This window comes from Pogona vitticeps, chromosome 3, assembly GCF_051106095.1.
Source record: "Pogona vitticeps strain Pit_001003342236 chromosome 3, PviZW2.1, whole genome shotgun sequence".
In the NCBI taxonomy this organism is placed as follows: Eukaryota; Metazoa; Chordata; class Lepidosauria; order Squamata; family Agamidae; genus Pogona; species Pogona vitticeps.
The window spans coordinates 255,731,673-255,746,565 of NC_135785.1; the positions used below are offsets into that span (position 1 = coordinate 255,731,673).

The 14,893-nt window shown below is 42.6% G+C and overlaps 1 protein-coding gene and 1 long non-coding RNA gene across 3 annotated transcripts in view; one reads left to right on the plus strand and one right to left on the minus strand.

Annotated features, from left to right (window-relative positions):
• The window catches only part of LOC144588093 (uncharacterized), a 35,255-nt gene extending 25,163 nt beyond the window's left edge, over positions 1-10,092 (minus strand). The window contains exon 1 of the long non-coding RNA XR_013543437.1: positions 10,054-10,092. This is a non-coding gene — a long non-coding RNA (uncharacterized LOC144588093). The remainder of the gene's footprint in view (positions 1-10,053) is intronic.
• ME3 (malic enzyme 3) overlaps positions 1-14,893 on the plus strand; it is a 109,322-nt gene that overhangs the window by 3,991 nt on the left and 90,438 nt on the right. The gene's annotated exons all lie outside the window — the stretch shown is intronic.

Below are 14,893 nucleotides of genomic sequence, written 5' to 3' on the forward strand. Positions count from 1 at the left end.
GGTGGATTTGATTTAATCCCAAACCTTTGAAAAGAGACACAAACAATAGCAATAGGACCATTGCATTAATTTTCCGTGCAGTGAAGTGATGATCCAGATTTTGCTACAAAGTATTTCACCGTAGATGAAGTGAGAAATGTCAGATGATCAAGCTGGATTCAGAAAAAAAATAAGCTGAAGATCCCACTGCAAATATATGTTGTCTGCTGGAGCTTTATAGTTTGTCATAGTCTTTAACTTTGTGGATCATGAAAGGTTATAGGTTGTGCTAAAAGAAATAGGTATGTCAGAACATTTTATTGTTCTAATGCAGTGGTCCCCAACCTTGGGCCTCCAGATGTTCTTGGACTATAACTCCCAGAAGCCTTCACCACCATCCCTGCTGGCCAGGATTTCTGGGAATTGAAGTCCAAGAACATCTGGAGGCCCAAGGTTGGGGACCACTGTTCTAATGTATAATCTTTAATCTAGAGCCTACTATTAGGAAAGAGTGTCATGACAGAAGGCTTTCCTATAAATAAAGGTGCCACAGAAGGGTGTATTTTATCTTCTTGTCTGTTCAAGTTATGCACAATGTGCAGAGTAAAACACAATGTATACACAATGTATACTTTATAGTGTATACTGACAGGTTTAGGCTAAACCTGATAGAATTGTTAAATCAAATTTTGTACATGACAATAAGTAATTGTCAGGATCAGTACAGTTAAGAGAAGCAAAGCTTGAATGTATACAGCTGAGGTGATTAGAACAGCTGTGATTGTAGCCCTAGGATTGGTCATACATGGGATAAAACTAGCAGACCAAGCATACACAATTTGTGGGTTGTTGTTGGTGATGCTGGTTGATGTGTTTGTGGAGAAGAGTCGTCTTGTTCCTGTGCTGGAGAATCCTGGAGGAAGCCGTGTCTGCGAGCTTGGAGTTGAAGAGGAACTCTCGCTACCTGGATGGAACTTATTTACTGAACATTGACTCTGATATATGCACTAAACTCTGTGGAAACTGTTGTGCATTACTTTGGGACTGAGAACAAAGACTTAGCTGTAAATATACCTGTATATTCTATAAATAATACAATATCTGCTGTCAACACTACTCTGGTGCTTGGCGTATTCATCATCTCAGAGAAGATCTTTTTGGTAATCATCCCCTGGTGTTTACCTGTACTACTGCTACTCTGTCATATACAATGCTTTACACAATGTATACAGAATGTATCATATGAAAACTAGAATAAATATGAATAAATCTTTACAGAAGCCTGATGTAGGAGAAATGGAAATTGGTGGAAGACACACCAATTTTTTAGGCATCCTTCAGTCTCAAGAGACTATGGTAATGTGCTCTGAACAGAACGGCTGCATCATCGGTGAAGAGGAAGTCCCGTATGCATTTCAGTTGGACTTTGGTCCTTGCTCTCAATCTAGAGAGATTAAAGAGCTTTCCATCTGATCTAGTTTGGAGATAGACACCTTCGGTTGCAGTTCCAAAGGCCTGCTTCAGCATGACAGCAAAAAAAGATCCCCAACAGAGTTGGTGTGAGGACACAGCCCTGTTTTACTCTGCTTCGGATGTCAAAGGGATCTGATGTTGAGCCATCAAAACTTACAGTTCCCTTCATTCCCTCATGAAAGGACCTGATGATGTTAAGGAGTCGAGGTGGACATCCAATCTTGGGAAGTATTTTAAAAAGGCCATTTCTGCTAACCAAATCAAAGGCCTTTGTGAGATCTATGAAGGCCACAAAGAGTGGATGTTGTTGTTCCCTGCATTTCTCCTGCAACTATCTGAGGGAAAATACCATGTCAGTGGTGGATCTATTTGCTCGAAATCCACACTGTGACCCATCAATAATTTTAAGATATATAGATGATGCCATGTTACTAACAGAAAGGATTTGAAGTAACTACTGATGAAGATTAAAAAAGAAAATATGAATGCTTGAACACCAAGAAGACAAAATTCATGAGTGCAAAAGAATTACATAACTTTAATGTTGATAGTGAAGAAATTGAAGTTGTTAATGATTTTCTGTATCTCTACTTACTCGTCAGTCAAACGGAGACTTCGTGATTTGCAACCATTCAGGTAACATAGTGTAGAATGCCAGCCTTTCAAAAGTCTAGTTTATAGGTTCTGCAGTAAACATAGACTGTAGGAGACTAAGATGTCCCATATTAGTTTATGGGGGGGGGGCTTAAACACTAGACTGTCTTTCCTTTTTCCAGTACCCACTAGCCTAGTAATTATTAGTTGCACACCAGTGACTTTTGTGAGCTTATTTAAAAGGCTAGAACTGTTGGTGGAATAAGGAATGATTTATAGACTTTTGAAGCTTAGCTTTTCTTGCTTTTTGGAGAAGTATTACTGTAAGCCTTGCAGATTTACAATTCAAGAATCAGCAATTTTATTTTATTTTTAGAACACAAGAGTATTGGCAAAACAATGGTTTGTCAGCTCTTTCTCTCATTGCAAGTTTTCTGCGTACTGGTATCTAGATCAAAAATACTACTTTTGAGATGACAGCCATTGTATCTGTTGGCTGGAGGATTAGGAGAGTTGTAGTCCAAAAAGTAACTTTTTTTGGGGGGGGGGAGATCTGGTAATATCTCAGAATGCAGTGTGGTGCTCCAATTCTGCATGGTATGTTTTGCTGGTGCGACAGAACTCTGCTCCAGGTAACCATTTTAAAAACTGCCAATCTACATACAACCAAATGAAGGTAGCCAGAGATGGATTGCTGCCCCTTCATGGATTGCTGCCTTGTCATGGCGAAGGGGCTTGAGTAACTCAGAAAAGCTATGGGCTATGCCATGCAGGGACACCCAAGACGAACAGGACATAGTGGAGTGTTCCGACTAAACGCAATCCACCTGGAGTAGGAACTGGCAATGCCACTCAAGTATCTTTGCCAAGAATGCCCCTTGATCAGAAACAAAAGGCTAAAAGATATGACGCTGGAAGATGGGACCCTCAGGTCGGAAGGCGTCCAACATGCTACTGAGGAAGAGTGGAGGACAAGTACAAGTAGCTCCACAGCTAATGAAGTGGTTGGGCCAAAGCCGAAAGGACACTCAGCTGTGGACGCGCCTGGAAGTGAAAGGAAAATCCAATGCTGCAAAGAAAAATACTGCATAGGAACCTGGAATATAAGATCTATGAACCTTGGGAAGCTGGAGGTGGTCAAACAGGAGATGGCAAGAATAAACATCGACATCCTGGGCATCAGTGAACTAAAATGGACAGGAATGGGCGAATTCAGCTCAGATGATTATCATATCTACTATTGTGGGCAAGAATCCCGTAGAAGGAATGGAGTGGCCCTCATAGTCAACAAAAGAGTGGGAAAAGCTGTAATGGGATACCATCTCAAAAATGATAGAATGATATCAATACGAATCCAAGGCAGACCTTTCAACATCACAATAATCCAAGTTTATGCACCAACCACCACTGCTGAGGAGACTGAAATTGAACAGTTTTATGAAGATTTACAACACCTTCTAGAACTGACACCAAGGAAAGATGTACTCTCATTCTAGGGGACTGGAATGCTAAAGTAGGGAGCCAAGAGATAAAAGGAACAACAGGGAAGTTTGGCCTTGGAGTTTAGAACGAAGCAGGACAAAGGCTAATAGAGTTTTGTCAAGAGAATAAGCTGGTCATCACAAACACTCTTTTCCAACAACACAAGAGGCGACTCTATACATGGAAATCACCAGATGGGCAATATCGAAATCAGATTAATTATATTCTCTGCAGCCAAGGATGGAGAAGCTCTATACAGTCAGCAAAAACAAAACCTGGAGCTGACTGCGGCTCTGATCATCAGCTTCTCATAGCAAAATTCAAGCTTAGACTGAAGAGAGTAGGAAAAACCACTGGGCCACTCAGGTATAATCTAAACCAAATCCCCTATGAGTACACAGTGGAAGTAAAGAACAGATTTAAGGAACTGGATTTGGTGGACAGAGTGCCTGAAGAACTTTGGATAGAGGCTCGTAACATTATCCAGGAGGCAGCAACAAAAACCATCCCAAAGAAAAGGAAATGCAAGAAAGCAAAATGGCTGTCCAACGAGGCCTTAGAAATAGCAGAGAGGAGAAGGGAAGCAAAATGCAAGGTAGATAGGGAAAGTTACAGAAAGTTGAATGCAGACTTCAAAAGAATAGCAAGGAGAGACAAGAGGGCCTTCTTAAATAAACAATGCAAAGAAATAGAGGAAAATAACAGAAAACGAAAAAACAGATCTGTTCAGGAAAATTGGAGATATTAGAGGAACATTTCGCGCAAAGATGGACATGATAAAGGACAAAAATGGGAGGGACCTAACAGAAGCAGAAGACATCAAGAAGAGGTGGCAAGAATACACAGAGGAATTATATCAGAAAGATGTGGATATCCCGGACAACCCAGACAAAGTAGTCGCTGACCTTGAGCCAGACATCCTGGAGAGTGAAGTCAAGTGGGCCTTAGAAAGCCTGGCTAACAACAAGGCCAGTGGAGGTGATGGCATTCCAGTTGAACTATTTAAAATCTTGAAAGATGATGCTGTTAAGGTGCTACATTCAGTATGCCAGCAAGTTTGGAAAACCCAACAGTGGCCAGAGGATTGGAAAAGATCAGTCTACATCCCAATCCCAAAGAAAGGCAGTGCCAAAGAATGCTCCAACTACCGCACAATTGCACTCATTTCACACGCTAGCAAGGTTATGCTCAAAATCCTCCAAGGTAGGCTTCAGCAGCATGTGGACCGAGAACTCCCAGAAGTACAAGCTGGATTCCGAAGAGGCAGAGGAACTCGAGACCAAATTGCTAACATGCGCTGGATTATGGAGAAAGCCAGAGAGTTCCAGAAAGATATCTACTTCTGCTTCATTGACTATGCAAAAGCCTTTGACTGTGTGGACCACAACAAACGATGGCAAGTTCTTAAAGAAATGGGAGTGCCTAACCACCTTATCGATCTACTGAGAAACCTATATGTGGGACAGGAAGCAACAGTTAGAACTGGATATGGAACAACTGATTGGTTCAAAATTGGGAAAGGAGTACGACAAGGCTGTATATTGTCCCCCAGCTTATTCAACTTATATGCAGAATACATCATGCGGAAGGCTGGACTGGAGGAATCCCAAGCCGGAATTAAGATTGCCGGAAGAAATATCAACAACCTCCGATATGCAGATGACACCACTCTGATGGCAGAAAGTGAGGAGGAATTAAAGAATCTTGTAATGAGGGTGAAAGAAGAGAGCAAAAAACGGTCTGAAACTCAACATAAAAAAAACTAAGATCATGGCCACTGGTCCCATCACCTCCTGGGAAATAGAAGGGGAAAATATGGAGGCAGTGACAGATTTTATGTTCCTGGGCTCCATGATCACCGCAGATGGAGACAGCAACCACGAAATTAAAAGACGCCTGCTTCTTGGGAGGAAAGCGATGACAAACCTTGACAGCATGTTAAAAAGCAGAGACATCACCTTGCCAACAAAAGTCCGAATAGTCAAAGCTATGGTTTTTCCTGTCGTGATGTATGGAAGTGAGAGCTGGACCATAAAGAAAGCAGACCGCCGAAGAACTGATGTCTTTGAATTGTGGTGCTGGAGGAGACTCTTGAGAATCCCCTGGACTGCAAGGAAAACAAACCTATCAGTTCTAAAGGAAATCAACCCTGAGTGCTCACTGGAAGGACAGATCCTGAAGCTGAGGCTCCAGTACTTTGGCCATCTAATGAGAAGAAAAGACTCCCTGGAAAAGACCCTGATGTTGGGAAAGTGTGATGGCAAGAGGAGAAGGGGACGACCGAGGATGAGATGGCTGGACAGTGTCTGCGAAGCAACCAACATGAATTTGACACAACTCCGGGAGGCAGTAGAAGATAGGAGGGCCTGGCGTGCTCTGGTCTATGGGGTCACGAAGAGTCGGACACGACTAAACGACTAAACAAGCGAAACGAGAGAGATGAAAGATATTGATTGATGCTTTTATGCATAAACTCAATACAGTTCATTAGCTAGCACTGAAATGCAAATAATTGTTTTTCTTTTTTCTTTTTATCCCATTGAATGCATTCCTATATAAATGCCAAGAAATCGGTTATCCAGTTCAGGAGAACTACAGAGTTTGGCCTTCTTAGCAGATGTGCAAATCTGAATTAAAAGCCAAACCATACGTTACACATAGCGATAGGCACAGACCGGTCTGTCCCAGTTTGTCCCAGTTTGATGGCAGCACAGGTGCTGCTGCTCCCCTTCCCCGCCTCCTCTGGTTCAATCAGCCCCCCCCCACCAGGCCCAGCACGGTAACTTCCTGCACCTTTTGAACTGATCTCTCGGTCCTCGCAACGGCTCAGGCTTCTCTGCCCCGCCCCCTTGGCTGATCTGTCACTCAGATAAAAGGGCGGGGCAGAGAGGTCTGTGCTCTTGCTTGTGACCGGGAGATTAGCCGAGGAGGGGGGAAAAATTAAGAAAGCTGGGCCTGGTGAGGGGCTGAACTGGCTGAGGAGGCGGGGGAAGGGAACAGCAGCGCCTGTGTTGCTGCCTTTATGAACTGGGACGAACCGGTTCGTGTCCATCTCTAGTCACACATAGAGCATTATTAGAAACTGAAATTTATTAGTGTTCTAGAGACATTTGGCCTTCTGAGAGATGAGCCAGCCTGTGTAACCTTGGGCAAACTGCAAAGTCCCAAGATGCCCCCAGAAGAAGGGAATGCTGGACCACTTCTATGTATTTTATACCCCCAAAAAATCCTGGAAAAGACCATCGTGCCTGATCTACCAAGACCCCTAGATACTTACATATACACCGCTTCTAAGCCAGCTTTTATCTATTCTATATGTGTGCATCTGGTTTTCCTCCCTCATGACAGTAGATTACGCTTCTTGTGCAGCAGGTTTTGTACTATAATTCCCGGGTACCCCAGTCTGCATGGCCATAGTGATACTGGAGATTCTGGAAGACAGAGAAGGAAAAAAATGAACTTTTTCAGTCTATGTTGAGTGGATATAAGTGAAGACATTTAGGGACTTGTGGTAGCATTTCCAATGGTATTCATCAGAGGGGTGTAGATTTTTTGGGGGGGCTACAATTCCCAGGCACCTTTTCTGAGAATTGCAGTCAGTACCACAAGTCTGTGCCACTTTTAGTTACATGCCATCAAGTCAGAACCAACTTATAGTGACCCTAATAGGGCTTTCGAGGTAAATGAGAGATTTAAGGAGTGGTGGCACTGCGAGTTAAACCGCAGAAGCCTCTGTGCTGCAAGGTCAGAAGACCAGCTGTAGTAAGATCGAATCCACGCAACGGAGGGATCTCCTGTTGCTTTTCCCAGCTCCTGCCAACCTAGCAGTTCGAAAGCTTGTAAAAATGAGAGTAGATAAATAGGTACCACCTTGGTGGGAAGGCAACTGCATTCCGTGTCTAGTCGCGCTGGCCCCATGACCACGGAAACTGTCTTTGGACAAACGCTGGCTCTATGACTTGGAAACAGGGATGAGCACCGCCAACTAGAGTCGGACACGACTGGACTAAATGTCAAGGGGAACCTTTACCTTTACCAGTCCCTCACTAGTGAGTTTCCATAGCCAAGTGAGGATTTGAACCCTAGTCTTCAGAATCCAAGTCTGTCACTCTATCCATTATACCACACTGGGAACCTGTGCAGTACTAGTTTTCAAACATTACACCAGAGAGCAAATCAGCTTGGGAAATTTTACTTGTTCTGACTGCTAATCATAGAATCTGTCCACCACCATGGCCAGCGTTTATAGGATTATGGAATCTGAAGCTCCCTGAGGCACTTTTCGCAAACACAGCAAAAACCTTAATAATTAAACATTTTGTTTTGCCTTTATAGGCTCTTAGCATTTAGTATCTTCATAGGGTTCAGTGACTGCAACCAAAATAGCACCCATAAATTTTGAAGTCTCTTTTTAATATCTGTCCACCACATTTTCAGGAATAGTGGCAGATCACTGAAGCTCAAATATCATTTTCAATAGCATCTGAATGATAATGGCCTGAGTCCTAAAATGAATAAGGACCTTTATGGAAGGAAAAATTCATATCACATTTTTTTTCCTGGCAGCTGTTCAGAGGCCCTTCCTAAACAATGTGGGCTAGGATGGGGGACAAAGAGGGGAGGGTGGGATAATTTTTGATCCATGAATGTCCTTAGCAGAACTTGTCTTAAGATCTCAGTCATTATGACTTGGATGTGGTCAAAAAGGAAGTGTCAGCTCAATTAAGAGATGAATTCGTTCCTGCCAACCACATTCATTGTTGTGGTGAACAATTTTTATCACCTCAGCTGACGAATAAAAATGACTTCATTGTGCAACTTATTAAATTGGACTAAGTGATCCATAAAGAGGTTTCCTTTCTAAGCCGCTGGCACAGCTCCTGATAGATAGATATGGCATTTCAAAGAGGGTTTTAAACAGAGTGGGTCAATGCCGAGGGCTTCGAACACATGCTTAAGCATGGATTGAGTTGTTATAGATGGCACACAATAGGAGATCTGTTCTCTTTGCTGGAAATTTAATGGTAAAAGATTAGCAAAGGGTGACTGCAGATGGAATCCTGTGTGCATTTAAATTAGAACCAAACCCTGGCAATGTTACTGAATTTTATCTCGGGTATAATCAAATATGTACTGACCTGTTCCACTTGCAAGGAATAGAAAAATACTTCCAATGTTGTAAAAAAAAATTTTTAAAGGTCTTCCACATTTTAATACTATATTCTCTTCCCTTTTGGGGTCCTTTTGTATGCACTGTGTGAAATACAAATTTTTTTGTGTCTACTTTGCATCCTTGCCTCAAGATGGTGACCGATCGAGAAGTGCTAAGGCCAATGAGTAAACACCAAGAAATTGCAAAACACACAGAGAGAGCCAGAATTCTTCTGTCACCTCATGAGAAATGAAAAGTCCAGGTTGCTTCAGTTGATCATTCAGAGTAAAATCAAAATGGGAATAGAAGGAAAGGAATTTACTGGATAAAGAAACTTGCAGGCTGGTTTTGGGTGTACCACAGCGTTATTTTTAGAGTAGCTGCATCTAAAGTCAGAGTAGCCATGGTGATGTCTAGTAGAATTGGAATTTGAAAAAAAGAAGAATGTTTTCCAAATAACATCATCCCTGCGTGCCAGGGAAATACTAGGGGCCCCGAGGGAGGAAGACTGAAAGCAGCTCACAGAGGTTTGAGCATGCTCAGTGGGTATGGAGTTCTAATCAGTTTTTGGAGGAATAGTGTGGTGAAAGGAAATAGAAGAGCATCTCCTGGAAAAAGTCAAGCCAGGTTGGCTGGAATCTTGTAGAGGAGAACCACACACTGCAACATTTATTCTGCATGTAGTGCAGTGTTTCCCAACCTTGGATCCCCATAAGTTTTTGGACTAAAGCTCCCAGAAGCCTTAGCATCTAGCTGTGCTGGAGAGGATGCAAGCCAGTTTTGCTCAGGGATCCTAGCAAGTCTTTGGGCGAGTCCCAAGTCTGAGTCAAGTCCTTGGTACCAAGTCCGGAGTCTCAAGTCCTAAGTCAGAGTCCCTATTTAAAATCAGCTTCCCCCTCCCCAGGGGAAAAAAAACTCCCCAATCAACCAGTTGGCAGAAACAAGCAGCTGAATTAGCTTGCTTGCAAGTTGTCGGCAGCCGGCAAAAGAAGAAGCGATAAATCAGCCAATTTAACATCTTCCTTATCACTGGGTGAGATACAAAATCTTAATTATGCTGCTTTATGACTATCCCTTTAACAGAAAAAAAAGTGTTTCTTAGCCCCACCACTAAATTGAGCAGCGGTGGATCTGGAGAAGGGGAAAGAGACACAAAGAGACGCAAAGAAAATAAATTGGACATTAATTTAAAACTTAATTATACTTCAAGGAAGGAAGTATGGTATTACTTTGGCGTTAAACTTAAGAAATTTTCCTCTTAAAATTATTTTAGCCAAACAACGCTGGGAGTTAAACTGTTATGGCTATCTACAATGTTGGCAAAAAGCCCAGAAAATGACCTTGAATACTCAAACTTGGAACTCTGTTTTGACTTTCCTTTTTTTTTTTTTTTTTTTTTTTTTTTTTGACAAAAACATAGACAATTAACTTTGGAAAGTCTAATACAAACATCGAGTGAACGGGCTGGCAACTTACGTCAGACTGGATTCAAATTAACCCTAAAGGTGATCAGCTTAACAAAGCCGACTTACTGAAGCAATTATTGATGGGTCTGGACTGATTGCTCTAAACTACTTGAATTTCCCAGATTTTTTATCATTGTAGGTTCTGCGAGGATGAGTGGAATTGATGCCTAGATTCATGGTGCTGCTTTAATTTGATGTATAGTTTGTTGACTGTGGCGCTGCAGGTTAAACCACAGAAGCCTCTGGGCTGCAAGGTCAGAAGACCAGCAGTCATAAGATCAGATCCATGCAACAGAGTGAGCTCCCAACACTTGTTCCAGCTCCTGCCAACCTAACAGGAGCTAGGTTGAAAGCATGTAAAAATGTGAGTAGATAAATAGGTACCACCACAGTGGGAAGGTAACAGCATTCTGTGTCTAGTCGCACTGGCCACGTGACCACGGAAACTGTCTTCGGACAAACGCTGGATCTATGGCTTGGAAACGGGGATGAGCACCATCCCCTAGAGTCGAACATGACTGGACTAAATGTCAAGGGGAACCTTTACCTTTACTTTTTTGACTGTGATGCCCATTTGTTTGGCATGGTGTCTGGATTAAACAGCGTGAACCAACAAGCTGGTCTTCTAGAACAGAGGTCCCCAACCTTGGGCCTCCAGATGTTCTTGGACTACAACTCCCAGAAGCCTTCACCACCTCCTCTGCTGGCCAGGATTTCTGGGAGTTGAAGTCCAAGAACATTTGGAGGCCCAAGGTTGGGGATCACTGTTCTAGAATACAGCCCGGGGATATTATGACCTTGAAACATGGCCAACTTGTGATCCACCATTATCATGTCATGAGACATGCCTTATGATCTTTCACAGCCTTCGCTGTTTTATAATACTTCTATAAAAAATGTTCTGGCTGTATATACAAGTCCCCTTTATAGGCACTAGTTCTTAAAGTTGGCACCTACACATCACAGACATCTGGAAAGCTGGGGCAACTGTCCATACTCCCACAGGCTGGCAGCTGCGTGATATCTAGCTTGGAATGATCACCCAAGGCAGTGAAGAAGGTTCATCTTGTATCTCTCCATGGAAGAGACTAATTTGCGAGTAATGTGTCAACCTCTTAAAGTTCTTGGCTGAAATGAGACCTGAGCAGCTGCCTTTACACTTCATCAGACGTTGGGTAACGACTCAGCTGCTCGAGGAGCAGTAAACCAAAAGTGTAAACCAATGACGAGGCCCTTGCGAGATGTGGTATTGCTGATTCAGCAGCTGATGGAACTGTTTGTGCAACATCATGGGAGATTCCACTTTTCCGCTTGATCCATTTCATACAACAGGCATGGGTTTCAGGTCCATGTGCTCCTTCTGGTTACCATTCCAGTCCCATTTTTCTTGGAAGTCACTTTCGTAGTAACTTCCCTCGTAAATTTGGCTAGGATTGTAGGTCAAAAGAGTTCTACATGGAACTCATTTGCCATCTGTGCTTTCTTATAGGAATCAGTAGCTCCTCATTCAGTTACATGAATAGCCATGTAGCTTTGCAAAACCATGTTGTAACAACAATTGTTAATGTGCCATCAGTTATCAAGGAATTAAGGTTTACTTACTTACAGACTGACTGACTGACTTACTTACTTACAGTGGTGCCCCGCATAGCAACATTAATCCGTTCCAGGATTAATGTCACTATCCGGATTCGTCGCTATGCGGGGGGGGGGGGGACCCATAGGAACGCATTAAACTCAGTTTAATGCATTCCTATTGGGGAAAAACTCACCAGTAAGCGAAGATTCCCCCATCCGGCCGCCATTTTCACTGCCCGGTAAGCAAGGGCAGGGCGCGAAAACGCTGCAGGTGGCCATTTTCTGCACCTGGCAGCCATTTTCTAAACATCGCAATGCGAAGATCGGTAAGCGAAACGCTTACTGATCATCGCAATGCGATGTTTAGCCTATCTAAACATCGCAAAAAATGTGTCGCTATGCGGATTCGTCATTAAATGGTGCACTTGTTAAGCGATGCACCACTGTACTTTGTTTGATAAATTTGTTATTTGATCATCCTACCGTTTTCCAGCTTGTAATGGCTCTATTTTTCCATCCAGGGAAAGTGTCTGTTAGGGATTAGAGACCAGAAAGATTAGAAGGAGAACCAGAGGGGTGCGATGATTTAAATGTTGTGCTAACAACCTGGGAGACACTGGTTCAAATCCCCACTCAGCCGTGAAATATACTGGATGACCCTGGGCCAGTAACATTCTTGCAGCTCGAGTTACATCAGAGTGTTTTTGTGGAGATAAAGTGGGGAGGAGTTGAACCATACATGTCACCTCGAATACTTTGGAGAAAAGATGAGGTATAAACGTAGCACATAGATAAATGTTAGGACCAGTAAGTGCCCTATTGCTAGTCCAACTGAGAGTAGGCCCACTGAATCAACTGCTGAATGGTAAGTCAAAACGCTTGTATAGATCCAATTGAATCAATTCTTGTTGTGACTGACAATAAAATATTTATGTGTGTCATGTGCTGTAAAGTTATAACTGACTTACACCAATCCTAACAGGGCTTCTAACACACACACACAGAGAGAGAGAGAGAGATTACATGACTGCATGGGGATTTAAACCCGGCTTCCTGTATCCTAGTCTGTCTGTATCCTAGTCTGCACCACCCTGGGTATCCAACCATAAAATGCCATGTTCACTAAGAGAAATCTGCGAACCAAGGATAGGCCTGCTAGTTGAGATGACTTTTCAAAATGGAGTGTCTAAGGGTGTGATTGCATGGTGAAATAGATGACAATTTGGACTGCTTGTGAGGTGCTCTAGTGCAGTCTACCTCCTGGTGATCACACAATGGGCAAGGAAATGCAGTCCAACCTGATCCGAATCCAAGCTGGACGTTTTGGTCCATCTGTAGGGCCTCTACTTTTAGGGGGACGAGCTGGAACGATGACCTGGAAGACAAAAGGATCAATCCCATGAAAGTGAGCCTTGCCTGTTGAAGCAGGGGCGTGCTAGTACAGTGAGGTCTTGACTTGAGAACTTAATCCGTATTGGAAGGCGGTTCTCAAGTCAAAAAGTCTGTAAGTCAAGTCTCCATTGACCTACAGTGCATTGAAAACCGATTAATCCCGTAACAGGCCGTTTTTGTTCCATTTTGGTTTTTTTCTGGTCTGTAAGTCAATTCTCAGGCTGCAAGTCAAACCTAAATCTTGCGGCCAGAGAAGTCTATAACTCAAAAAGTCTGTAAGTCAAGCCGTCTGTAAGTCAAGAGTCCACTGTATGCTGATGGGTTTTGTAGCAATGGTGATTGGGGCTGAGGATTATGGGGCTTTTTAAATACATTTTATGGTTTACAAAAAAACCCCCAGATATGTTAACCATCAGTGCCAGTTTTTGCATAGCTCAAAAGAGTCAGATTTTGGTGCTGGTCATCAGAGGGTCAGCAAATACTGTAGTCCCTTGTAGTATGTGTGTGAATGTGCTGAAGAGCAGAACTGTCTCCAGGGTTTTGACTTAAATCCCAGATTATTTTTACTGCTGCAGAAATGAATGGAGGATTTTGTGAGGATAAGGAAGGCGATGGGAAAGAGCTATCTAGTCTGCCTCAAGCTTTCCAAAGGAAAGGCATAATATAAATGTAAATAGCAGCTGCTGGTGTCATCATCACACCAAAATTACAGTCCTTTTCCCAGATAGTTTGGTAAAATATGTTTGAAACTATATCTACAGCCTAGGAATGAAGAATGGATATATTGAACTCAGGTTGTATTGTGCTCTGTGACGTACTTTGCATCCCAGATTTTCAATAATATTACTTTTCTTCAATAAATTCCTTTTTGTTAACACTGGTTAGATATGGAAGGTTGTGTGTTTCTTGATGTGTGGACCTGAGTTTCTCTGTCTCCACAGAGAACAGCTCCTTTCTGGTTCTCTTTATGTGGCTCAAAAGATTCAGGTCTTAGTGCCTGATGCCGCTTGGGAGTAGAGGCAGCATTGGTACTTGGACACCATGGGGACTAGAATTTTAAATTAAAGTCTCTGGATGTTTGTTACACAGCATAATCCGTGTTTATGTGTTGCCCCCCTGCCGAAGAGCATGCTTTTATAGCGACAGAAGAGAAAACTGTAGTCTGAATGCCAATGTTAATGTTGTGACATTAACCACATAATTATGGTTTGGAAGTCACACCCTGTGCATCAGTTTTTCAGAAGATGTTTGGGTGATTACATAATTAATATGAAGGCATTTGGTGAAGTAATTACAGACACTCATTGTTTGTTATGGCCCATCAAATCCTAAACAACTTATAGAGACCCTAACAGAGCTTTTATGGTAAGTGAGATTTTTAAGAAGTTGTTTACCATTTCCAGCGAGCAAGGTTTTGAACCCAAGCCTCCTGACTCCTACTCCGTCTCTCTCTCTCCGCTACGCCACACTTACAGAACTAGTAATGTGATTCTTAGTAGTATAAATTGCCATTTAGCAGGGTTGATTTATTTAACTGAAATATCCTGATTGTCTGTATGAGATCCATCATATTATGTGCTGGCTGGAAAGCCAATGGCTTTCCTCTGTGAGTGCAAACAATATGTACCATTATTTATAAGTCCATTTCCAAATAATGCCAACATCAGACAATTGTTGGGACTCCAACAGCCTCAGTCCTTGGAATGCTGGCGCTTCTAGTGCTGTCAATGAGATTTTTCTTCTTATTATTATGGGTGTATTTCAGGTAGACCAGCAT